The sequence below is a fragment of the Cupressus sempervirens genome, chromosome 7, assembly GCF_028749045.1.
Source record: "Cupressus sempervirens isolate cs-2001-9-10 chromosome 7, ASM2874904v1, whole genome shotgun sequence".
NCBI classification, from domain to species: Eukaryota; Viridiplantae; Streptophyta; class Pinopsida; order Cupressales; family Cupressaceae; genus Cupressus; species Cupressus sempervirens.
The window spans coordinates 471,523,832-471,550,660 of NC_143124.1; the positions used below are offsets into that span (position 1 = coordinate 471,523,832).

The 26,829-nt window shown below is 33.7% G+C and overlaps 1 pseudogene; it reads left to right on the plus strand.

The window, feature by feature from the left end:
* The first annotated feature begins 13,207 nt into the window (after window positions 1–13,207).
* Window positions 13,208–26,829, plus strand: part of LOC149547587 (dynamin-related protein 4C-like) — a 28,275-nt pseudogene continuing 14,653 nt past the window's right edge.

A 26,829-nucleotide genomic window follows, 5' to 3' on the forward strand; every position in this document is an offset into this window, starting at 1 on the left:
CATTAGAAGTCATGGAGGAAACCTAAGGAAGCTATAAATGGGACACAACAAAAATTCCAACTATTCAGGAATGAAACTTTATAATGATTACACAAATTTGTTTATCAGTTGGGAGAAGTAGGAACCTTTGTAGAAAAGTAGTATACATTTGACTAATACTTGTAGGCTTAATACTCTTACCAAATACTCACATATGAGATATCAAAACAAATTCAACATTGGACCAAACAACTATATCTCATTGTACATTGGTGATATTTTTTGAATTGCATTGGTATCCTCCTGCATACTACTCGTCATAACATTTGACAACTCACTAATCATTTCAAGGTCACTTTTTTTAAGATCCCCCTAATAGTTTGTATCAAGAGGCATCAAACCAACCATGAATTTGATAGACTTGATATAGCTTGTGATGAGAATAATTTTACACCAACTCAAAATTTGAATCTAGTCATGGAATTTGAACTTCTTTGGAAACACCTATAACAAAGTATTTCTCTACTTCATGAGGGTCCTTTTGATTTTTCTTCTTCATAAAATTGGAATTACAAGACATTGAACATCAAGATGGAACTTTACAAGGTTTTATATTCAAAATAGAAGGTTTCAGTAGTAGGAAAAAATTTTTAATACTTTTTTTCAATTCTTCCTAATTGCAATCTTTATCTATGAACTCAAATTCCACAAATTCAGGTTGCATGCATGAAAAAGAGTGAAAAATGGACCATTCACCTTTTGTCGTTTCAAGTTGATCTTTAAAACTCATATCAACTGAATCAATCATCAAATACTCATAAATATTTTCATTCTCTTGCTTCATTGGCTCTTCTTCAAGACCCTCTTTAAAAATTGGAAAGTTTCATATTGTTCTTACCTGTGACCTTGAAAAAGTTTGAACCATATTTCTCTTTGAGATGATCTTCTACTCTTTTATTGATCATATCACTTTCTAAAAATCTCTCAATATATTCAAATGTAAAGACCTTCATTTCTAAAACTAAGGATTATATCTACAATGTTTTACTTCTTGTTGTTTATCTATTGGTAATAGCACTACATGATTGCACAATAGATCCTTGAGAATTACAATTGTTAGAATGCTTAGAATAACTAAGGGGGGAGGAGGGTGTATCATTTATCCAAGGTCCAAATGTACCAATTAAACAAATTGTTGGTGTAAATAAGTATTTACTATTTACACTTACTTAAGTTTACTTAGGTTAATGCATATTTTATTATTTATTTATTAGTTACCTAGGAGTATGTGCACTCTTGTGAGTTTTCATGTTGACATCACCACACCTCTTTTAAGCACATGTTGTCTACAACACAAGAATCTTCTACACACATATGACACTTATTCATTCTTATCCATTCATCTATAATGTTGGATAAGGTGCTTATTTGTCAATACTTATCTCCTGGTTGTTTCTAGACACATTCTAGGTGCTTCCTAATAGGCCTTTATATATAGGCACTCCTAGTAGCTTTTGTACATTATAGAGAGTTTTCTCAAATTTATATTGATCATACTTTTTTGGTCTATTTCTTGTGCTTGTTCTGAGCCTCTTGATCTTGGAACAATATTTCCCTAAGGAAAATTCTTATACAAATAAATAATTATACAACTTCATATCATAACATTCAATAGCTCATCCTCTATACTAAACTTTTAGCAAACATAAACTAGTAGTTTGTTGTCCTATATATAACAAACTTGCTGAATGTAAACATTAATAGTAAATCACCACAAATAATATCCACACAAGTTTGACATTAGGATTTAACCTAGAAACCCAATTTGGGAAAAAATACTAGTAACATGTCACCAATCTTTTCACTCTTTTGAAGTGAGATATAATAGGACACAACCCTTTTAAAGGTTCCAAAACACATTGTTAAATGTTATCCTATTAAATGATTTAATCACCCTATTAGGAGTGGCCTGGTTAGAGGACTTCAGAAAATTCCATTAGAATGCCACATTGATAAAAGGATTTGCATATGATGGTTAGGTTGACCTTGATAATGGTTAAAAAGTAACAACAAGTTTTGATATGGAAAATACAACTCACTTTGTAAACTCAAATCTCAGTTTGGCTCAAATGTTGATCACCCTGACTAGCCTCCATTTTCATCTCACTCTTTGATTTTCTTAGCAACCCTTCAAGCAATCACACTTCTCCTCTTTTCAACTCTTCACAACCATCTGCTTTAGTTTTTCAGTCAATAGCATCAACAACTTCTTCAACCCTCAACAACTCTTTAACGTTAGCCCTTATACCTCCTTAAATAGGAAATTATGGTCTTTTGTGACTTAAATAGAGCCATAGATTGTAGGATTATGATTACATTCAACACATACAATAAATTTAAATGTTCTAGTTCATCCATCCTTTTCTTCAACACACTTTCCATATTCTAAGAAATTGACTCTATTAGCTAGAAATTATGATTTCTCATAAAGTATCAAATATTATTGCTCAACAAACATTTTCTTCTGACACTCAATCATCATTAGGTTACTCAATTGCTACTGATTTTTTGTTTAGAAAATATATTGATGCTTGGTTAATACAAATTCTTAGTCAACACTTTTTTTTTTAACACATACTGTGGCTTAGTCAACACTAGCATCACTTGACATATACTTCAAGTTCCTTAATCTTTTATTCTATTGTTTGGTCATGCCTATGCATTTGGTGTATATTTAATTGCTTTTTTAGTGGTTTAATACAATTGTCTCCTTCTCTTCTAGTATGATTAAAAAAATCACTTTATCTTATCGAAGTCTAACTAATCAAGTGTCCATTTATAGTTTCCTCTTCATAACTCAACCTTTCCTCTAGGTTTTTTTTCTATGACCAACTTCTCAAATCCTCTTCATCAATCCTATAAATATGACACTTAGATTAGATACAAAACTATCTCATCAATGAGGTTTGACATCAATTACAACATAATAATTATTCTAATTGTAGTTTGCCACAATCTCCCTCTTTGGAAACTTGGCAACACCTTTAGTTACTTTATAATCCAAAACATGTATTGAATCGAGGAAACTCCCTCTTTGTAGAGTATCAGATTTTCATTTATATCCTTAGTTTCTCTTGATCTCTAAATATATGATTGTTGATTAGTGTCCAAACACTTAGTCATTTACTAGTTATGGATGCACAATCATTATTGCAGCCAAGTTATCAAGTGAAGGTCGGGTATATAAGGACTTTCTTTTTTGCATTACATGTTGAGAAAGTTAGTGATTGCCAAGCAACCTTGTTGAGGCCGGGGACATATGTAAACTAAGCTAATATAGTAGAGATGGGGTAAATAGGAAGCTATTTTTTTTCAAGAAAATAACAAGAACCATGTATATGGAAGTCGAGTGCCAATATGAATAATAGAGATGACCAAGTGTCAACACATTCAGATGCTAAGAAGACTAATTTTTTTATATGAGTTTATAATTGCACAAAAAAATATGTAGATCATTTTGGTTTACCTCTATATGATATTTAATTTTTGTATAGATAATTTAGATGGAGATTATGTGTCATTACATAAGGTAATGATCCTAAGGAATGCACATCAGGGAGAATACACAAAGTTGTGGTGCCAAAAAGATGAACCATTTTTTTACTTTAAAATTTCCAATAACACGCACACGGTATGACATGGGCTTAGGTTAGTTGATCCCAGGTCATAGCTACTCCCCACTATAGCACGTATGCACTATGGGATTCTTCATAGCACATACGCTCTATAGTGCCTACGCTTTATTGAAAATCAAATAGAACAATAGAAACCCCTATTCTCTCTTCCCTCCGCTCTCTCACTCCTTCCCCCCCCCTTTTATTCATTCCTCTCTCCATTTCTCCCTCCCTCCTTATCTTCTTCTCTCTCTATCTATCTCTTTTTCTCTCTCTCCCATATCCCTCTCCCATTCTCTACTCTCTCTCTCTCTCTCTCTCTCTCTCTCTCTCTCTCTCTCTCTCTCTCTCTCTCTTATGTCTTATCCAACATACTCTTTGAAGCCCCATACTCTAATCCCTATCATTAAACCCCTACTCTCTCTCTCTCTCTCTCTCTCTCTCTCTCTCTCCATCCTATCCCATACTCTTTCCCCCATCCCCTTTTTCTCTCTCCCTCCCTCTCTCTCCCCCTGCCTTATCTTCTCCCTCCCTCTCTCTCTCTCTCTCTCTCTCTCTCGTGTTCTCTCTCCATCCTTTATCTCACTCTACATCATATCCCCTATACTCTCCCCATCCTCTCTCTCTCTCTCTCTCTCTCTCTCTCTCTCTCTCTCTCTCTCTCTCTCTCTCCCCCCCCCTCCCTCAATCCCACCTTCTCCCATCCCCTAATCTATGTCCCTCTCTCTACTTCTATGCATTCCATCCCATGTACTCTTTGGACCCCCATCCTCTACTCCCTCCCCCCCCCCCCCCCTCCTCTCTAAACTATATCTTTATCATGTTGGGGATCAAGATGTGGGCTTTTCGTTAGTTTCCAATTCAAAGGATAACTAATTTAACATTCCAACAACAATAAAAATTGTCCTCTGCATCAATAATCACACAAAGTCATGAGAAGTTAAATATTCCAAGAGTTCTTCAACCACTAAATAATTGAACAAAAAACAAACTTCTTCTAACTTTAAACTTTAATGATATTTCTTTCTAGCATAATGCATTATAAATGAATTTTTGTTTGCAAAAAAAAATGATTTGGCTTCCATCTCCTTCGAATATTTTTTATGGCTACAGTTCACCTTCCTCACATGTCTTTCTTTTGTTTGATTAAATTATTTTTTGTAGATTCTACAATACATGTGATCTTTATCTTCCTAGGATTTATTCTTACAACTCAGTAATAACACCATTCTTGAAATTAATTTTTATCTATTTCCATTAATTATTCCTACAAAATATTTAAGCTAATCTTTCAATGGTCACCTCAATATTTTAAGGTGTGACTACTAATATCCTTGCATGCAACATTGTTTATATACATACAACTTTGCAAATCATTACTTTTCTTTTAATGTAGTGAGATCTTCAAATGATTGTAAACTTCTACTACTTTAAGTTGTTTAAAATTTCACTAGTGTATTTAATAAATTCCCCATAGGTTGTGTACCTCTTCCATGATACTTTCCTTGAAAATATCCTCTTATAGATAGTAGCTCAATACCTATGGTAGATATACTTTATTTTTCCTCTTGGGGAGACTTCCTTTAAATTTGGTGCAAGAATTTAATAACTTCTAATCCATTCCATATTTATTCTACTCAAATTAGGGACTATAGATTTAAATTAAAAAAATAACATCAACACTAGTTAGAAAATACATGATACAATCTCTTTCTGAGAGAAATCTTATTTTTTAATAAAATGTCAAAATTCTTAAGCTTGGTGATTATTTTCACAATAGAAATAATATTGACCCAGGATCTTTATTTATTTTAGGTATTCCACCTTAATAATATAAGTTTGTTTGGCTTTGATATTGGATCTCTAACTAGGCAGACATTTGTCCCTGTAGGATCTTCCTTAAATCCTTTGTCATTCGTTTTCTTGCACTTAATAGCCTCTTGTTCTTCCTGTTCTTTTTTGTTGTTGAAAAACCCTAAATTTTTTCTTCTATTTTTATTTTGCATAGTGACCATGGTGTTTGATCTTTTGAGTAGTTTATTTGAGATCTATTGAATCTAGTTATAAAAAATTAACTTTCTTTGATACAAAAAATATTTCCATTTATATGAAACTATTTCCATAAAAAAAATGAACTTTCTCTAATACAAAAATATTTAGCAAGTAATTATTTTACTAATGATTGGTTAGCGTTGGAACAAATATTTATTACTTAATTAACAACTTTTAGAAGCAACTAGAAACAAACTTGATTAGGGTTGTTAAGTTCTTTTTAATCTCGATCGTCAATTGAGAATAAGTCTTGATCATTGGTTTTCCAACAATAGTATTTAAGAGTTTCAAGGAGGGCATTTGGAGAACACAAGTTGTAGAAGCATATGTAGTGTTAGCAAATGAGTTTGTAGTGAGAGAAAATAGCCTTTTTTGTTAGCAAGGGCACAATGATGGCGTTGGGGATAGAAGTGAGAAATATCAACAAGAGAAATTGGGAGGTTGTCAAATTTCTACTAGTGAGAGGCAAGCAATTTTGTATCTCTTGATTTGCTGAAGCTAATATAATTCCTCATCTATAGAACTAGTTTTCCTTTAAGGGGTTTTCCAAGGATTATTTGTCCAAAAATATAGTGTTCATTATGTTGCTTGTATATTTTCATATTTTTATAAGTGAAGTTACAATTGTGTTATTTTTTGATATTAGCTGTGAATTAACTTTTGGCAATTTATCAATCATTTAAGATAAGAGATTAATAATCAAGGGCTGCAATAGGATTTTCCACATGGTATGAGAGTAGTGTTGAGGGTAGAATATTTTTTCCCTAGGAAATAAATTAAGGGTTTATTAAAACCTAGATTGATCTCTTTAGACTTATTAATCCCTTGAGATGGTTTTAGCTGATTTGGTAGATCAGGAAAGATTGTATGGTGCTTCAAATTTTGTTGTTTGGAAAGCCTGAATTTCTTTATTGTTGAAGAGAATGGTATCAAGGTTTATGTTACCATAGTTTTTGTTGTTGTACCTACAAATGCAACCCAAATTTCAACATACAAGAAGAAAGATTCCAAGGCAAGGAGGATAATCCTCAAGATGGTATCAAGGATCGTATTTTTCTACATATCTCAAAGCTAGATATAGTGAAGAAGATGTGGGATGTCATTCTGAATCTAGACCAAAATGCTATCAACAATATGAAGATGATTCTTAGAGAGAAGTGGAAGAATACCTGAATGAACTAGGGAGAAGACATTACAAGTTACCTCACCAGGATTAGACTTGTCAAGGATAAGTTATTAGTCGTTAAAGATGGTCCCAATGATGACAAGCTAGTAAGAATAGCAATAAATGGGTTTACTAAAAAATGGACTATCTTTGTTCAGGTTTTCAGTGGATGAGGTACCCTACTGAGTTGGTATCAACTATGGACTGATTTCACTTATGAGGATTTTAGAATAAGTCTTGTCAATGAGGCTAGTGATAATCAGCAAAGTGAGGTGAAATAGGGAGACATTTCCTTTGTGGGGAAAGGGAAAGCAAAGAATGGGTCTAGAAAAGGATCAAATTTACAAAGTGATAAGAAGAAGAAGGACCTTTCTAAGGTCAATTTCTCTAGTTGTCATGAGTATGGTCACTATATCGGTAATTTCCCAAAAAGGAAGAAGGCAAAGAAGTAGGTGGCAGCTTTAGCAAGTGTAGAAGAACTCTCTAGTGTAATGGAAGATGAATTTTCACTCATATGTTGTATGGTTAGCTCAACCTCACAATGTGTTTGGTATATAGATAGTGGGGCATCATTTCATATGACAAGAGTTAGAGATTAATTCTCCAACTATAAGGAGGAGAACAACAATATCCAAATTTCTATTGGAAAGGGTCTATTCAATTTCAGAGGGAGAATGGAAAGAGAATTCCACTTCATGATGTGTTGAATGTGCCAAACTTAGGTATGAATTTGATTTTTGTGTATATTCTATAGGATAGAGGGTATAACATACTCTTTAGAGGGACTCATGTGTTGATTAAGCATAAGGATTGGAAATCACCCATTATTATTGGAGCTAGGAGTGGTCACCTTTATAGGTTGAAGTTTTATACTCCTAATGAACTCATGAACAAGAGTAATCCTAGAGATCTTAGAGAGATATGGCATAGGATGGGTCATATTCATCAAAGAGAACTCAAATTGCTTCATGAGATGACAACACGTATTCCAAAGGTGAGCACAGAGCATGATGATGTATGCAAGGGATGTGAATTGGGGAAGTTTGCAAAAGCATATTTTCTAAGGAGTGATACCAGATCTCAAGGTGTTTTTGATCTAGTACATTTAGACATATGTGGACTGATGTCGACAAATTCTCTCAAAGGATATGAGTACTATATTACTCTTATTGATGATTTCTCTAGGAAGACCTACGTATACTTCTTGAAGACCAAGAATGAGGTTTTTAGTTGATTCTAAGAGTTCAAGGCTCTTATGGAGAACTTGACATGAAGCAAGATAAAGGTTCTTTGGTCATATAATGAAGGTGAGTACAAAGGAAATGTCTTCCAGGAGTTTTGTACTAGGGAAGGAACCAAGAGAGAGTGGATTGTTCCTTACAATCTACAAAAGAATGGAGTTACTGAGAGGAAGAACCATTCTATATCAGAGGTGAAAAGGGTTATGCTACATAACTAGGACATGCCCCTATATTTATGGGCAGAGGTGTGTATTACAATAGTCTACATTCTAGACAAGGTTCCACACAAGGTGGTAGGGAAGATGATACTAGAGGAATCTATCATAGGAAAGAAGCCAGATGTTTGTCACTTAATAATATTTGGGAGTTTGGTATATTATGATATTCCAAGTGATATACATACCAAGTTAGATTAGACTGCAAAGAAGGGGTATTTTTTTGGGTATAGTAAAACCTCAAAGGCATATAGGATTTTTATTCCAAGGACCATAAGAACTATAGGATAGATGTGATGTTAAGTTCATGGAGGACAAGGAATTTAGAAGGTCTTGAGATTTTCCAATAGATGATCAGAGTGTGCAACTAATAGAAGCTCCAAGACCAAGTCAAGGGAATTAAAGATCAAGTATAGTTACTAATACAAGAATAGATCTAGGTGGTGAAGATTCATAGAGTATGGAGAAATAGGTACAATAGGAAGTTCATCTTGAAGACTTAGAAGTTGATATTTCATCCTTTACAGTTGGTAGTAGGGACTGCGAGGTTCAAGGTACAAAAAGGGATACACAATAATTAGTGGGAGCTCCTATGAAGAGTACTAGGTAGTGGAGACAACCAACCAACCTTCTAGCTATAAGGAGGTTGCATAACATCAAGTATGGCACAATGTTATGGTTAAGAAATATAACTCAATTATGAAGAATGATGTGTGGGAAGTAGTTCGTAGACCAATAGATATGGTAGTAGTTGGATCACGCTAGATCTACAAGATAAAGCACAGTGCAGATGGTAGAATCAAGAAATAAAAGAGAAGGTTTGTGACAAAGGGTTTCTCTCAGAAGGAGAGAATAGACTATGAGGAGATATTTTCTCTAGCGGCCAAGTATGCATGTATACTACCTATGATCTCATTTGTAGCATAGATAGGATGCAAGATCCATCCAATGGATGCCAATACAACATTCCTTAATGGTACATTGAAGGAGAAGGTCTACATAGAGCAACAAGAAGGCTTTATAGCACAAAACAAAGAGACTCACATGTGCAGATTGAAGAAAGCCCTATATATAATCAAGGAGGCTCCTAGAGGGTGACACGAGTACTTTGATACATACTTGCAAGAAATGGACTTTGGGAAGAGTGAAGTGGATGCTGACCTCTACTATGTGGTGGTTGGGGGTGAGGTTCTCATTCTTGTTCTTTATGTGAAAAACCTGTTTCTTACATGTGCACTAGGGCTAATAGAGGATTTGAAGAGGGACCTTGCAAATGAGTTCAATATGGAGGATTTGGGACTTATGCACTACTTTCTAGGCATGGAGATATGGCAAATAGATGGAGTGATTTTCCTTGGTCAATGGAAATATTGCATTGAGATCTCGAAGAGATTTAGGATGGATGATTGTAAAGCCATGTCTACACCCATGATCATGAATTGGAGGAAGGTAAACACATCTAGGGGAAAGGATGTAGATACTACCTTATACAGATAGTTGATTGGTTTGCTTATGTATTTGGTCAATAAGAGGCTAGATAGAGCTTTTGTAGTGATCTCTCTTAGTTAGTTCATGGTTGAACCAAAGAAAGTGCATTAGACAGGCCCCAAGCATGTGTTGCATTACTTGTATGGTGCAGTTAAGTATGGGATCATCAGTTGTATCTTGGATCAATTGGAAGTAGAAATTTGTGGCTCTGAGTTGAGCAGAAGCAGAATACATAGTAGTTAGCATGGTGACATGTAAAGCTATATGGCTTCAAAAGTTGTTAGTAGCCTTATTTAGCTAAAAGGTTGAGACTACTGTGCTACACTAGGATAATCAATGTTTTATCAAGTTGTTTGATAATCTAGTATTTCATGATAGGTCCAAACATATAGACATCAGATATCACTTCGTTAGAGATTGTGGATAGTGGGGGGTTGTTTAGTTACAGTACATACCTGTAAAGGAGTAGGAAGAAGACATTCTAACTAAAGCATTAGGGAAGGAAAAATTCATTTTCTTGAGAGATAAATTGGGTGTCATGCAAAAGAAATTCCTCGCTAAGAGGAAGTGTTAGTTTTGATTAGCTTAGACAATTGTTCATCCATATGCTATTATTTTGCAAGTAATCATTTTAGTAACAAATTAGTTAGAGTTTGGAAAAAAATTGTTAATTAATTGACCACTTTTAGAAGCAACTAGAAACTAACTTGGTTAGGGTTGTTAAGTTGTTTTTAATCTTGGATGTTGATTGAGAATCAATCTCAGCCGTTGGTTTTCCACTAGTAGTCGTATAAAGGGGGTTAGGGAGGATTTGAAAAACACAAGTTGTAGAAGCATTTGCATTGTTAGAAAATGAGTTTGCAGTGATAGAAAATAGTCTTGCAATGTTAGCAAGGGCACAATGATAGTGTTGGGGATAGCAGTGAGGATTATTAGCGAGAGAAATTGGGAGGTTGTCAGAGTTTTTCCATTGAGAGGTAAAGAATTGTGTATCTATTGATTCGTTGAAGTAAATATAATTCCTCAATTGTAGAACTAGTTTTCTCTTAGGGGTTTTTCCAGGGACAATTTGTCTGAAAATATTGTGTTCATTGTGTTGCTAATTTCTTCCAATATTTTTATAAGTGAAGTTGCAATTTTGTTATTTTTCAATATTAGTCATGAATTAATTTTTTACAGTTTAATAACTGTTTAAGATAGGAGATTACTAGTGGAGAGGATCCACTACTTGAATGCGTTCCAATAGTTGTGATAGGAGTCGTTCACTTGATACCTACACTTATTGACTTCATGTTCAAATTTTTTGACAACATTGTACCAATACTTGTGACTTTAAAGTTGTTAGTACAATGCTAACTACCCAAAATTGAATAAAATGTACCCTTAGTTATAAAAATTAACCAATGATGTGATGCCACATTAGCTGTTCAACCATGGGTACCCTTTATGCACGACCATTGGTCTCACTTTTTTTTTGGGCTGTATTAGACAACTTGGCAAAAAGTATGCTGATGTGGCATCATAAGGGTGGCGTGGACTTGAAACCTTAGTTATAACTAGACGACTCACCAAATAAGCTGTTGTAAAAGAAAGGAAGTGATTTTAAAAATTTATGTAGGGTTTTGATAAACGCAAACTTAGGGTGTTCAAATAATGAGTCGTCTCCCCTAATCAATATCTGCAATAGAAATTTTCACACAATGAAGGTTAGCCGGTGATGTTTAAGGCAGCTCATTATTTTTCCCTACAACAGTTTTTTTTCATCGAAGATATTGATGTCTCTTCTTCGAGGCAATATTCGCACCACCTTAAAATTTTGTCAATTAAAATAGGCTCTTACCGAAAAAAAAAAACCTAATAGCAAAGCTTGTAACATTACAAATATAAACAAGATAGATTAAATTTGGCGAAACCACACGGACTTGTAGAATATTGTCACTTTTTTGTCAAATAATTACAGAATAATTCTACTTAAGTCTTCGATTGTGTTGTGACTTCAATCGAGATTATCAGTATTTGAGCTCTGCACAATATACCAAACAAATGACACACAAGCTTGCAGGTGGATATTGTGCAGGGTCTTAGCAGGTTACGTGTCACTGCCAAAACAATAGCAAAAATTCTATAAATCTCTGCGCTAGAATTTCATGTGTAAAACTTGTTTGCCTTCGTTCGTTCTCGTATTACCAGGCAGCTTTCCTTCTTGAATTTACAAGAGTAACTAATTTTTTTCCTCTCTTTCTGTTAACGTTTTTTCCCCTCTTCTAATAATTTCAAACCATCTGTTATTGGATTTTTTTATACAATCACCGGGAATTCGTGCTCCCATCGTTCTCTTGCAATTTCTACTAACCGCTTTCTCTTAATTCAGTGTGCTTTAGACCTTGTTTTCTCCAGGCTGATAAGTTTGGACAATTTGCCATTGGGTTCAGATTTAGAAGGATAAGTTATTCTTAACCTTCTGTCAACATTTCCTTTCTCGTGCTAATAATGGCAAACAATATTCATGAATATTGTTTGCCATTAACCACTTCCTTTGTTAATCCTGTAAAGTTTGAACTAAGTATTTTTAAGGCTAAAATGTCTACTTTTTTCTTTTCCTTTTGGTTGATAAACGAGGACACCAATGCAATTCACAATCTAATATGAGGTGCACAAAAGGTGGGCACCAAAATAGCTTAATGATCCAGTAATTTATCAGAGCTGCTCTTGTTACTATTACTAACAACAGAATGTCGCGAAATGTCGGTTGCAATGCTATTTCGGGTTTTATTTGTCTCCCACCTTAGTTGAATTTTTTATATTTTATGGCTTTTGCTATTCTTCTTTTTGGTTGAATTGCCAAATCCTTGAACTGCATGAAATTTGTCTGCAAAATTATATTTCCTTGAACTTGATGAAACTTCGGTGCAAAATTAAAATGTCCGGTTAAACTCTTTTAAGAACGAATACAATCGGAATGTATTTTCGTTGTTATACGTGTTTTCTTGCCACTACCTAACTTAATAACCAATCGCTATTGTTTTACAGCATTAAAAATTGTAGTTCTCTTTTAGGTACTGCAAAATATAATCTAGCCTAGTTTTTCATTTGAGGAGTTTTACAGGTCGCCCAAAAGCCTAGCTTTTAATCTGAAGAGAAAATTGCCCCGAGTTTATAGAAAGTTAAAAACTCAAAGCCTTGAAACATAGAATTGGATCCTCATTGTGCATTTACCAAATTGCTTGTTTCATCGTGACATTTACTATTCTCTTATTTAAACATTTTGTTTATTAGTATGAAGGCCTTTTTAATATTTGTTGTCTATGTTTCTATACCCGATAATGGCATTAGCTGTAGAGGATTTTAAAACATTTTTTTTGTCTAAAAATTGTCTGTTTTGATGCACGTAGAATGGCGCAAACATCGGCTGGAAATCGAGAGGTAATGTCTTCGATACTTGAGAATCTACATATATTTGAGAAGGGGGGAACTCCATCTCTGATTGAAAGTTACAATGAGCGCATTCGCCCCCTGCTGGACGCCGTGGACACATTGCGTGGTCTGGGTGTAACAGAGGAAGGTATTCATCTTCCGACCATTGTTGTTGTTGGAGACCAGTCATCTAGGAAGTCAAATGTTTTCGAATCTCTAGCTGGCATTAGCCTTCCAAGAGGTCAGGGCATTTGTACCAGAGTACCCCTGGTTATGAGGTTGCATAACTGCAGACCGGCAGACGCTAAAATCGTCATTGAATACAATGGAAAGAATCGGAGCATTGCAGAATCGAGCATAACAGAAACCCTCAATTCAGTAACAGAGGAAATTGCAGGAACTGGAAAGAGTATTAACGACACCCCAATAACACTCAATGTGTCGAAGCCCAATGCTCCAGATCTCACCATGGTAGATCTTCCAGGAATCACAAGGGTGCCTGTGAATGGCCAGCCACAAGATATCTACGAGCAAGTATCAAGCATCATAATGCAATACATAGCTCCCAAGGAGAGCATAACATTGAATGTATTGTCTGCTGCTGTGGATTTCAGCACATGTGAGTCGATAAGAATCCAACGAGTAGATGAAAAGGGGGAGAGAACATTGGCTGTTGTCACTAAAGTAGACAAAGCCCCAGAGGGTGTGCTGGAGAAAGGCACAGATAATGCAGTAAAAATAGGTCTCGGGTATGTGTGTGTGTGAGAAACAGGGTAGGGAATGAAAGTATTTCTCAGGCCAGGCAAATAGAACATGAACTCTTCACAACAGATCCCTGCCTTTCTAAAATTGAAAAGAGTATGGTTGGAATCCCTGTGCTGGCCGAAAGGCTTATGAAGATTCAGACAACAAGTATCAGTAAATGCTTACCCGATATAGTCACAAAGATTGACGCCACGCTCTCCAAGAGGCAGTCAGAACTGAATGCTTTGCCTCGAGTTGTCTCTAATTTTGCAGAAGCCATGACAGAGTTCATGAGACTCGTGGGTTCTATCAAAGGTATGCTGCACAGGCTTGTTGTACAGGGGGACATTGAAATGTTTCCAGATGAACCTGAGATGCACTGTATTGCAAGCCTCCACAGGATGTTTGAGAGTTACTTGGAAGGTCTATCAAGTGCATTTACAGAAACCACTGATGAGTTTCTGGTTGAAGAAGTAAAATTGCTGGAGGAAGCTCAAGGCATTAGTCTTTCGAACTATTGAAAATTAAAACTATAAAGAAATATGGTGACAGCAGATAACAAAATTATTTCATCTATCTAAATTATTTCATCTATCTGGCTGCACACAAACAACCAATTACATAACCTCTATAAATTACATAACCTCTATAAATAGATTATTTCATCTATCTGGCTGCACACAAACAACCAATTACATAATCTCTATAAATAGATTATTTCATCTATCTGGCTGCACACAAACAACCAATTACATAACCTCTATAAATAGAGGACTTCTATCTGGCTGCACACAAACAACCAATTACATAACCTCTATAAATAGAGTACTTCTAGCTGTTTAGACCTTACATGTGGATCATCTAATGTGACAGCACAAACACTTCACTTAACAATCCTGCCATGTGTTTGGAGACAAATTCAATTGTCAATCCTGCCATGTGTTTGGAGACAAATTCAATTGTCCATACATGTGGTGGAGTTAACTACAGTCCTACAAAACTGATGACTAGAGAATGGGGAGCAGCAGTCAACTGTTAAACTGTTAAACAGAATAGCAGATTTGGTGCAACAAACTAGTAACTTATTCCAACACGAACTTCTTACCGCATTCCGTTTTAGTAATTCTTTTGCAAAGACGGATCAATTCTGTTTCAGAAAGGAGTAAGGATATAGCCATAAAGGCTTGCGAGTATATAAACAAGGTTGTATGCCGCGTTATTGATATGCAAATAGAATGTTATCCGGCCCTCCATTCAGCATCCCACAGAGCTTTTCAAGATCTTATTGACAAGAAAAGGGAGGAATGTGTGCAGTTTGTGGAAGATACCCTCGATATGCAGAAGACCATTTTCTTTACACTGAATCCTGCGTATTCAGAGTCCCAGTTAAAGTGGCAGGAATGGAAGAATACGTTTAAGGAAGCTATAAAACAGAATCATGACACTGTCAACTTTGGAGCGATGGGCCAATTTATTCTGAAAAATGTGCCAAAAGAAAGTAATCAGCTGGATGCGGCATTTGAGATGAAGATGAGCGTCATGGCTTACTGGAATCTTGTAAAGATGAGGCTTGCGGACGAGATTCCGCTCCATCTTCGCTTTACATTTCATAAAATGGTTCAAACCGAAATTATGAACTTCATCATTCAGGAAGTCGTGAGAAATGTAGAGTCGGCAAAGATAGGTGAAATTCTTCGAGAGCGGCCGAGAACAGCGTGTAAGAGGAGGGACCTCCTCAAGAGGATTTCTATGTTGAGGGAGTCGAAGTCTACGCTTTCAGAACTTGTTGGTAAGCTCGGAGAAGAGTAGACTTCTTTCTGAAGTTTCTTTTGCTTTTTTGATATTTAAATTCTATATTTATTTTTATTGTTCAATTTTTAAAATTTTTTTTTACAAAATTATTTACTATTTAAATTGTGTATTTACTTTTACATTTATTAAAATTCTATTTTTATTGTTTAATTTTTTAAATTTTTTTTATTTTTTATATTTATTAAAATTCTATTTTTATTGTTCAATTTTTTACAAAATTATTTACTATTTAAATTCTATATTTATTTTTATTGTTCAATTTTTTTAGCTATTTTTATTGTTCAATTTTTAAACTTTTTTTTTTCAAAATTATTTAGTATTGTGTATTTATTTTTTACATTTATTAAAATTCTATTAAAATTATATTTTTATTGTTCAATTTTTAAAATTTTTTTTTACAAAATTATTTACTATTTAAATTCTATATTTATTTTTATTGTTCAAGTTTTTAAAAAAAAATTTTAAAATTTACTATTTAAATTGTGTAATTATTTTTTACATTTATTAAAATTATTTTTAATAAACTTATTTGATTTTAAATTGTGTATTTATTTGATTTTAAGGTCTAATCAAGCTTATACCAATATTTCTATTATTGAAATTATTTTTACAAAATTATTTACTATTGAAATTGTGTATTTATTTTTATATTTATTAAAATTATTTTTACAAAACTTACTATTTTAAATTATGTATTTATTTCATTTTAAATTGTGTATTTATTTGATCGTAAGGTCTAATCAATCTTATACCAATACTTCTAATCTCTTTTTGTGATTGCTTCGGAGGCTCTCTTCTATATTCTCAGAGATAATTCTTTATCTCCTAATGTCAGAGGTATCTATTTGCCTAATGATGAAGAGCTCATCAATTGCCAGTTTGCGGATGATACTGCGTTGTTTTTTGAGCTTTCAGAAAGCAATTTTAAGGCTTTGCAATATAAACTTAGTTTCTTTTGTTCTATATCTGGGGCTAAAATATCTCAAGCCAAATCAGTTTGTTTGGGGTGGGATGTGTAGCCCCCGGATTGGTTTCCTCAATACAATTTTCTTTGGGGAGGCCCCAATAAGATCACTAGATATCTTGGTATCCCTTTCTCAGTGGATCCTGCCCTCAAAGACATTTGGTCATGGGTTAAAGAGAAGATTGATAAGAAACTTAACAAATGGCATAATAGGGCATTATCTTTGGCAGGCAGAATTCAAGTTTGCTAGAAGATGTTGTCCTCCTACACCATTTACTATTCCTCTGCATGGTTTTTAAACAATTATCAGATTGCTGAAATTCATAAGTCCATCAGACAATTTCTTTGGTCTGATGGAAAGGGTAATAATAAAATTCATTCTGTTAGGTGGGCTTGGTGCCACACTGACAAGGCCCTTGGGGGTCTTGGGTTGAAGGACTTAAGAATTCAAGGTATTGCCCTATCTGCCAAATGGATTTTTCAATCCATGGAGGGTGATTGTCCTTGGAAAGTGTTGGTTAGAAATAACATTGAAAGGGGTGTGCCTAAGAAAGCCAAATCTTGGACTAATCTCCCCTTTTGCGACCTCATTATTGGTAACTTTCCTGTCATGGTCCAAGGTTCCATAGTTTTTAGATCTATTTGGAAGGCTTGGGACCATGTTAGGAAATTCATCACTAACAAGGATTTTCATTGTAATGATCAACTCCATGGTGAAAGATCAATTTGGTGGAATCTTCACCTAAATGGTAAACCTTTGGCCCTTACCCAAGGGTGTTCTACCAGATTGTGGGCTAAGAAAGGTATTAAATAGTTCATAGATCTCTTTGAGCAGAACCAAATCACTCCTTGGGATGAGCTTAAAGATAAATATGATATCCCTGATTCCCATAAAAGAACTTATAACATGATTGTGCAAGTTGTTAGTGGTCTTCCCACTATATGCCATGTTGATTCTCAAAGGCACCTAAAGTGTAAATGGCTTGGTGGAGTGGTCACGAATCTTCTTAAGGCCAAGAATATATACAAAATCCTAGATTGTAATACTAATATTATTGATCATGTTAATGTTGTTTGGTACTCTTCTTATGATGCTGATGTTTGGAAAAATTACTTTGATATCTTGTCGAAGAATTCTGTTGAGCCTAAAATTAGATGCTTCAGATGGTTAGTCATGTTGGACAAGCTACCTATTAAGAGAGATTTATCTAATTCTGATTTTTGTAATTTATGCAGAGTTCCTGAAACTGGTAGACATATTCTTTTAGATTGTACTTTTGCTAAAGAAATATGGAGAATGTTTGGCATTGTTTATCCTATTGATGTTAATATTCTTGATATTATCACTGGTCATATTAATGGTCTTCCTAAAGATACCAATTTATTTTGGAATATATTGTCATCTAACATTGTCTGGCAGATCTGGAAATGCAGGAACGAGGAAAGATACCAAGGTAAGCCAAGGGACCTTACTGAATTTTTTTTAAAGCTCGCTTATTTTAAAATTTCTTTGCAGGTGCAAGCTACTATGCTGATCGAGCGAGACAAGATGAGACGGTTCCTTCATGATGGGCATGTTGCTTTTAAGCATGGATACCAATGGCGTAGAACCTTGGATGATCTGCAAGATTTTGAGCAAGCTTGCATTGGGCTAAATAGAGAAATCCGTAAGAAAGTGAATGCTAGAAAGGATGATTTATTCAGGCTGATGCAAATTCAAGAATGTAAAAGCGTCATTTGGATGGAGGGTCCCTTAGGTTGGACTACCTGGGTGGTCAATTACTATGATGTTCTTAGTTAGCTAGTCTTTCTCCTCTTTTTGTTATGTTGTACAGCTGAATCTGTTCTTCCTTAGTGAGGCTTGGCCTCCTTGTTGATTTTTGTGGTGGTACTTTGGTTGCTCTTTTTGTTCTAAAACTCTTATATCTAATAGAAAAATAATAATTAAACTTTTATTTTACTACATTAGGAATATAAAAAATACTTCTATACTTCTATTCGACAATTAAACTTTTATTTTTATATAAAATACTTCTTTTACAATAATCAATCTACATTGGGAATATAAAAAATACTTCTTTTATTCAATAGTCTACATTGGGAATATAAAAAATACTTCTATTCAATAATTATACTTCTATTCAATAATTAAACTTTTTTTTTAATATAGAATACTTCTTTTACAATAATCAGTCTACATTGCGAATATAAAAAATACTTCTTTTATTCAATAATCAGTCTACATTGGGAAAAAGTCGCAAATTTATTTGCAAAAAAATAATTTTAAATTATTTTATTGTTCAATTTTTATCTTTATATAAAATACTTCTTTTACAATAATCAATCTACATTGAGAATATAAAAAATACTTCTTTTATTCAATAATCAATAATTAAACTTTTATTTTTATATAAAATACTTCTTTTACAATAATTAGTCTACATTAGGAATATAAAACATACTTCTTTTATTCAATAATGTCTACATTGGGAAAAAGTTGCAAATTTATTTGCAAAAAATTAATTTTAAATTATTTTATTGTTCAATTTTTATTTTTATATAAAATACTTCTTTTACCATAATCAATCTACATTGAAAATATAAAAAATACTTCTTTTATTCAATAATTAGTCTACATGAGAAAAAGTCACAAATTTATATGCAAAAAAAATATTTTTTGTTCAATTTTTATTTTTATTAATTTTTTCCAAAATTATTTAGTATTTTAATAGAAAAAAAGTTGCAAATTTATTTTTAAAAAAATTAATTTTAAATTATTTTATTGTTCAATTTTTATTTTTAGTAAATTTTTGCAAAATTATTTAGTATTTAAATTGTCTATTAAGATTATTTTTACAAAACTTACTATTTCAAATTGTGTATTTATTTTTATATTTATTAAAATTATTTTTACAAAAATTACTATTCTAAATTGTGTATTTATTTGATTTTAAGGTTTACAATTTAATATATCAATCTCAAACCAATCTTATACCAATACTTAAAAATACTTTCCTCTTAATTTGAAAAAATGTTAATCCAAAATTGTTTATTATTTTACAATTGATCACATTAATTTAAAAAGTATCTAAATTATTCAATACCAATACTAGCTTTAATCCTAATTTTAAAAAAATATAATCCAAATTATTTATTATTTAATTATTTTTCAATTAATCACATTAAATTATATTGAAAATTATAATCTAAAATTGTTTATTATTTAATTGTTTTACAATTAATCACATTAAATTCTATTCAATGCCAATACTAGTCTTAATTCTAATTAAAAATATTATATTCCTACTAAAATCCTTAATCGTAATATTAAAAAATATAATCCTCATAATCCTCCTAATTAAAAAAAATCAAAGTCCTCGTAATCCTCGTAAATTGTGTAATTATTTAAATTTTTTATTTAAGTGATTTTAAGGTTTCTTTTATTTTAAAATTTAATACATCAAAATTCTATTTAATCCCAATCTTAATCTTCTTTATTTAAAAATATCTTAACTCCAAATTATGTTCAATATCTCAATTTCAAATTCTATTCAATACTAATCTAAATCCTCCTAATTTAAAAATGTTTTTACTCCAAGTTCTATTCAATACCTATCTCAATCTTAATCCTCCTAAAAATGTCTTAATCCTATCTTAACTTCAAATTCTATTCAATACTAATCTTAATCCTCCTAATTTTAAAAAAGTCTTAACTCCAAATCCTATTCAATACCAATCTTAATCCTCCTAAAAATGTCTTAATCCTCCTAATTAAAAAAAATTCTTAACTCCAAATTCTATTCAATACCAATCTTAATCCTCCTAAAAATGTCTTAATCCTTGTATTGATTTGATTTTAAATTTTATTTTATTTTAGAACTTAACACATCAAACTCTATTCAATCTTATATCAATAATACTCTAAATCCTAATTCAAAATAATTATAATCCTCCTAACTCCTAACTTTAATCATAATCCTCCCCTCCTAACTCAAATCTTGCGTTAAAACTAATTTTAGAAACTCATAATCCAATTGTGTAATAATTTAAATTTTATATTTAAGGTTACTTTTATTTTTAAATTTAATACATTCAAATTCTATTTAATAGCAATTTTAATCCTCCTAATTTAAAAATGTCCAATCCTTATAAATTGTGCATTTAGTTTATTTTAAAGCTTATTTTATTTTACAACTTAACACATCAAACTCTATTCAATCTCATATCAATACTACTCTTAATCCTAATTCAAAATAATTATAATCCTCCTAACTCCTAACTTTAATCATAATCCTCCCCTCCTAACTTCGATCTTGACATTGACCTTAACTCCAAGATCTATTAATCATAATTCAAAATAATTATAATCCTCCTAACTTTAATTATAATCCTCTCCTATAATCCTCCAAACTCCTGTCCACCTAACTCCAATCTTGACATTGATCTTAACTATAAGCTCAAATTTGAAGGTGTATGTTATCCCCTAACTAATATAATTTAACTCCTGCCTGCTAACTCCAATCTTGACATTGACTTTAACTCCAAGCTCTAATTCGAAGGTCTTCCCTCGTAACTCCAATTGTATGACATTGACTTTAACTCCAAGCTCTAATTTTAAGGTGTATATTATCCCCTAACTAATATACTTTAGGAAAGTACTAATTCAAAATAATTATAATCATCTTAAATCTTGACATTGACCTTTAATTCCAATCTCTAATTCAAAGGTTTATGTTATCCCTAACTAATATAATTCACTCTTAATTCTAATCAAAAAGCCCCTCACTAATATAAGGACAAGTACTATTGTGTCATTTTTTGAAAAACTTTACCTAACTAGTGATTAAAATTATATCTATCAACCAATTAAAATTTGTCCCTTTTCTTATTTTCTTGATAATCCACCTAACTTTAATTATAATCCTCCCCTCTTAACTTCTCCCCTCCTAACTCCAATCTTGACATTGACCTTAACTCCAAGCTCTAATTTGAAGGTTTATTTTATCCCCTAACTCATATAATTCAAGCAATTACTAATTCAAAATAATTATAATCCTCCCCTCCTAATTCTAATCTTGATATTGATCTTTAACTCCAAGCTCTAATTTGAAGATGTATGATATCCCTAATGAATATAATTCAATCTTAATTCTAATCAAATATCCCCTAACTAATATAGGGGCAAGTATTGTTGTGTCACTTTTTGAAAAAGTCTACTTAACTAGCGATTAAAATTATATCTATCAACCAATTAGAAGTTGCCCTTTTTCTTATCTATCATAAATTTTATATTTTATATCATGAAATTGATACAACTTTAAGTTTATAATATTGGAAAATGATTATTTCATCATTTGATTGGATGTATAGAATTGTTTTTGCTCCTTCCCAATTAACATTTTCAATAAATATTTGGACCCTTCTTGGGCTCTCGCTTCCCACTCCCTAGCACTACTCTTGGCTTAGGTCTTCTTGTCTCTGTCCAGCCTCATATTGTCCCCCTCCTATACCTCTCTTGGTGGGGCATGGGGATTTCCTTGGATCCCTACTTCTCTCTATTGGATGATTGGACTCCTTTGAAGCCTATGGCGTATATCACTCCTTTGCTTCACATTTTAAGGCCAGCTTCTCATTGGTGGTTCAACCTAGTGGAAGTTCCTTTGTACACAAGGTTTTTCATGCTCCAACAAGGGGGTCATCCCCACCCAAATATTTCAACTCATGCACAGTTAAAGGTAGCACTATCCAAGTTCTTGATGATATTATAGATGACTTAGTGAGAGGTATAATGTTATCCCTACTTGGTTGATTCATTTTCTTTAGGCTAACTATTGATCAACTAGGGAAGTGAGAAGCCTCTTCTTGGTCTCTTAAAGGAATTATTAAGATTAATACTCTCCTTAGTGATTTGTTTGTCTTCTCCTTTACTATTAAGGAGGATCTTCTTTTTGTTCTTACTAATGGTTCGTGATTTCTAGGGTCAAAAAAGAAGAAAATACTAATGTTTGTCAATGGAAACCTAAATTAGACCTAGTTGTTGATCTAGGAGGTTTTGTGCCTTCATGAATCAGAATGCCAGGGTTGCCTTTGGAGTTCTAGAACACTCAAGTTTTTAGAGGAGTAGCGAAAACCTTTCAATCCCTTTTTAAGGTGGATAAATTTATTGGGACAAAATCTCAAATTTTATTTTCTAGAATCTATGTTAGTATCTTGGAACAAGATTCTTCCTGCGTCTTTACCCTAGACTCAAAGCAAGGGTCCTATCTACAATCATTGGTTTTTAAAAAAGGAGATTTTTTTGTTGTGAAATGTAGACATTTTGGTCATGTTGACCTTTATTGTCCTTCCTCTCCCCTAAGACTTGTGGAGGAACCCAAGGAAGTCATCAAGCCCCACGTTTTACCTTTGAAACCCCCTTTGGTTTCAGATTTTCTTTCCGATAGTAAGGAAACTTCTATACTATCGAGTGGAGAGTGGTCTAAAGGTTTTTAATGTAGTTCTGTCTTCCTAAGACTAGCACTCTTCTCACTTGTGCTCAACAAAAAAATATCGATGAATTTATTAGATCCCTCCTTACTTCGACCTCATCTTCTTTAGAGAAGGTTATTAGCCATCCCCCTTTAAATAACATTTTGGGTATTTTGATAATTCTTCCCATTCCTAAATCACTATCATGGGAAAATAGTAATTAGATGACTAAAATCCCTTTGAGATATAATAACCCTACTACTCTTTTGGATGCTAACCTTGTCTTAGAAAATGACATTATCGATGAAAGTCAATGGACCAAGGTTCATAAGAAGAACGAAAGAAAGTATAAAATTGATGTTAAAAAAGGTAAAGCCTATTGGGTGATGTGACGTGCTCCCCTGCCCACAGGTGGTTAATTATGTGGTGTTCCATGTTCACTAACAGTCATGGTTTTTGGTGCAACGGCAAATGGGCCCAACAATTGGTATCAGAGCCTGGTTTTGGCCTGGTCATGGGTTCAAATCTCCCTGGTGCCTTCCCGACCCGTGTAAGCACCTGGTATGCACGTCGAGGGGGAGATTATTGGGTGATGCGACGCCCTCCCCTACCCACAGGTGGTATCAGAGCCATGGTTTTATTGCCATGTTTCCTTACAAGTGGTATCAGAGTTATGGTTTTATTCTTATAAACCTAGATTGAATCCATGGGAATGCATGAGAGGATAAAAGAAAGGGCAAGATATATGAATGATTTATTGCAGATTTGAGGGTTTTGGGTTTGCTGTTATGATGGGATGTTAAAAGATTTGGGCATGTGAAATTGTTGGACAAAAAGATTTTTTCGGATGTTTCATTTAAATGAGGGTTTTGGGGGGTAGCTTGCAGAAATGACCTCCTGGGTAAAAACAGACCTCACCATTGGATTCGGGTCGACATTTTCATAAATTTTGATATATAATATGCCCTAGTTTGGCCATGTTCAAAGGAAATGAAAGAGTTTTTTGGTTTCAACCCATGATGGCCGTCAAATTTAATCCTGTCGAAATTTTCATCACTGAAAAAATTAAAAATTAAAAATCGTACTGAAAATGGTAAAAAGACTGTCTTAGTAAAACGGCCCTAACTTTCTCTCAGAATATCAGATTTCAGAGTTCTTATAGGTATTGGAAAGCTAATTCAGAGCACTACAACATGATATAGGTTTGGTTCTATGATTTTGAGATTTTGTCAAGTTTTAAGAGCCCCAAAGTTAGATGTTGTTTATTTTAAGCATGGATTAGGGCATAAATTGGGCATACGGAGTTGGATTTTGGATTTCAAGTAGTCAACGGAAAGCTCTTGGAGAGCTCTACACATTGGTTCAGATTTGGTGTAGGTTTGGCATGATTTATTTGTTGATATATTGATCTGAACAGTTTATTGATATATTTTGACTATGGTAACATTGTGAGTTTATGGCATTGGAGATTTAAGTTTTGATGTCATTGTATACTCAGTTCATATTTCAGATTGGTCTCATGATGATATGGTTATTAGTTTTTGGTTTGGATATGTGTGATGACTTGTTGGCTCTACAAGTTGTGCAGTGTTGTAAGTGGTCTATACTTACAAGTTGCATTTATAGCTTGGTTATGGGTTTTCTTTTCCCATTGATCTTTCATTATTGATGCATATTCAGATTGGTGGCTTGGATTTGGGTTGTCTATGCCCTAAGTCACATGATTTTATCTTCATGTAGAAGGGATGAGATGTTGTTACCAGGTACAGTCATGGTGGAGGATTGTGGTTGACTATTTTATGCTAACAGGTTGGACACTTTGAGAGCCAGATGCTCAGTTCATGGATGTGATCATGGTGTCATGGATTTTGGCATGACGTGATTGGTTATACAGGTACATCCTTGATGTTCATTAGCTTGGATTCAGTTATGGTGGTATATCTTCTTGGTAGAGGATCATGGTTATTTGGTTTCTTTTGAGGAGCTCATGATGTACACTTTGAGTTCTTTGATGGTTTGATGCCTTGGTTGATTCTCATGGTTAGAAGATGCTATTTTCATCATTATGTCATGGATAGCTTGGGTACATTGTTTAGTGAGAGCTTGTGATAGTGATAGGGTGGCAGTGCAGGATTAGTTCCTGGTTTGGTTTATATCTTCTTGGTTTGGAGAGGATGGATTTTATGATGCCATAGGTGACTTGGTACCACAGTTGAGTGGGAGTTGTTGGCATTGATATATTTATTGAGTGTTTACAGATGTTGGAGGTTTGTCTTAGATCCTGTTGCTGCAGAAGCGTCTTTGACATTTGCATGGTGCACTTGTTATCTTCATGGTGTGTGAAGATGGTTAGATCTTGAGGACTCATGGAGTTCTTGGTTATCTTCATGGTGTGTGGAGATGGTTCTCCCTGGTATGTGGAGATGGTTTTCTTCATGGTATATGAAGATGGTTGCATCTTGAGGACTCACAGGGTTCTTGGTAAAGGTGTGGTTTATGCTTTTATTTGGCATGTTATCCTTGGTATGAGGATGGTTTCATTATTATGTCATGGTATACTCTTAATATTTGTTTAGAGTTGTGACATGTTATAGTATGTTCATGTGGAGCATGTTATCTCTTTGGTTGAGATGGTAAGATCATGTTGTCATGTTTATGTTCCTGAGGCCATGGTTGGAACTTTGACATTGATCTTGGTTTAGTTTCTTGGTATTGAGTACACTAATCATAAGCTGGATACTTCATGATATTGTTATGTTGCATTTGGAGTTGGCATGGATTGATTGGTTACAGGTGCTCATGGATACTTAGAGATGGTGGTGATGCTGATTTCTCTTGGATTAGAGAAGTATTTGTTGGGACAGTTGATGGTTTCAGTAGGAAGTCCAAGGGGTAGTCACCTGATATGGACTTGAGAGGAGATTGTTCTTAGATGAGTCTTGGTTGGAGACTTGGGTATCTTGATGAGCATTCTCATTCCCCACTCTTGGTCTACTCGGCGGTTTGCTACTTGAGAGGTATAGCCCATTGTTTCTCTCAGTTGCATTATATTTATGCTTGTCTTTCATGGATATGGATCTTGAGCTATGGTACGAGTTAGTTCTGGAGGATTCATTTGAGAGATGGTTTAGCATTGGTTATCTCCATGTGCATATGTTGTTATGCTAGTTGAGTTTGGGAGATGGTTTTATATTGGGCATATTCCTTGGATTAGGAATGGTTTTATTGAGTTTGATCTTCTTGTGAGAGGCTTACATCCATGATGAGTTATATGGTATGGTTTGGGTGTTTTTGAGGCTTCTTGTTGGGGTTTTATGGAGGAGATCATACTTGCACAGTTTACATCTAGAGGTGTGTGTAGAAGGACATGATACATGTTATGATTTGCATGGTTTCTCCGGTCTTGGTTATCTTCTTGGATGTTTAGTTTTTCCTACATTGGATTTGAGATTGGTTGGAGATTGTGATCACTATTTTGTGCTCATGTATGTCATGTGAGAGATGACATGGTTATTCCTTTATCTCTTTCCTCTATTGGTTGTGGTGAACTTGGGAGAGCATTGGAGACTTGTTATGAGAGTTGTTCTTGCAGGATATTAGTTTATGTATTGTG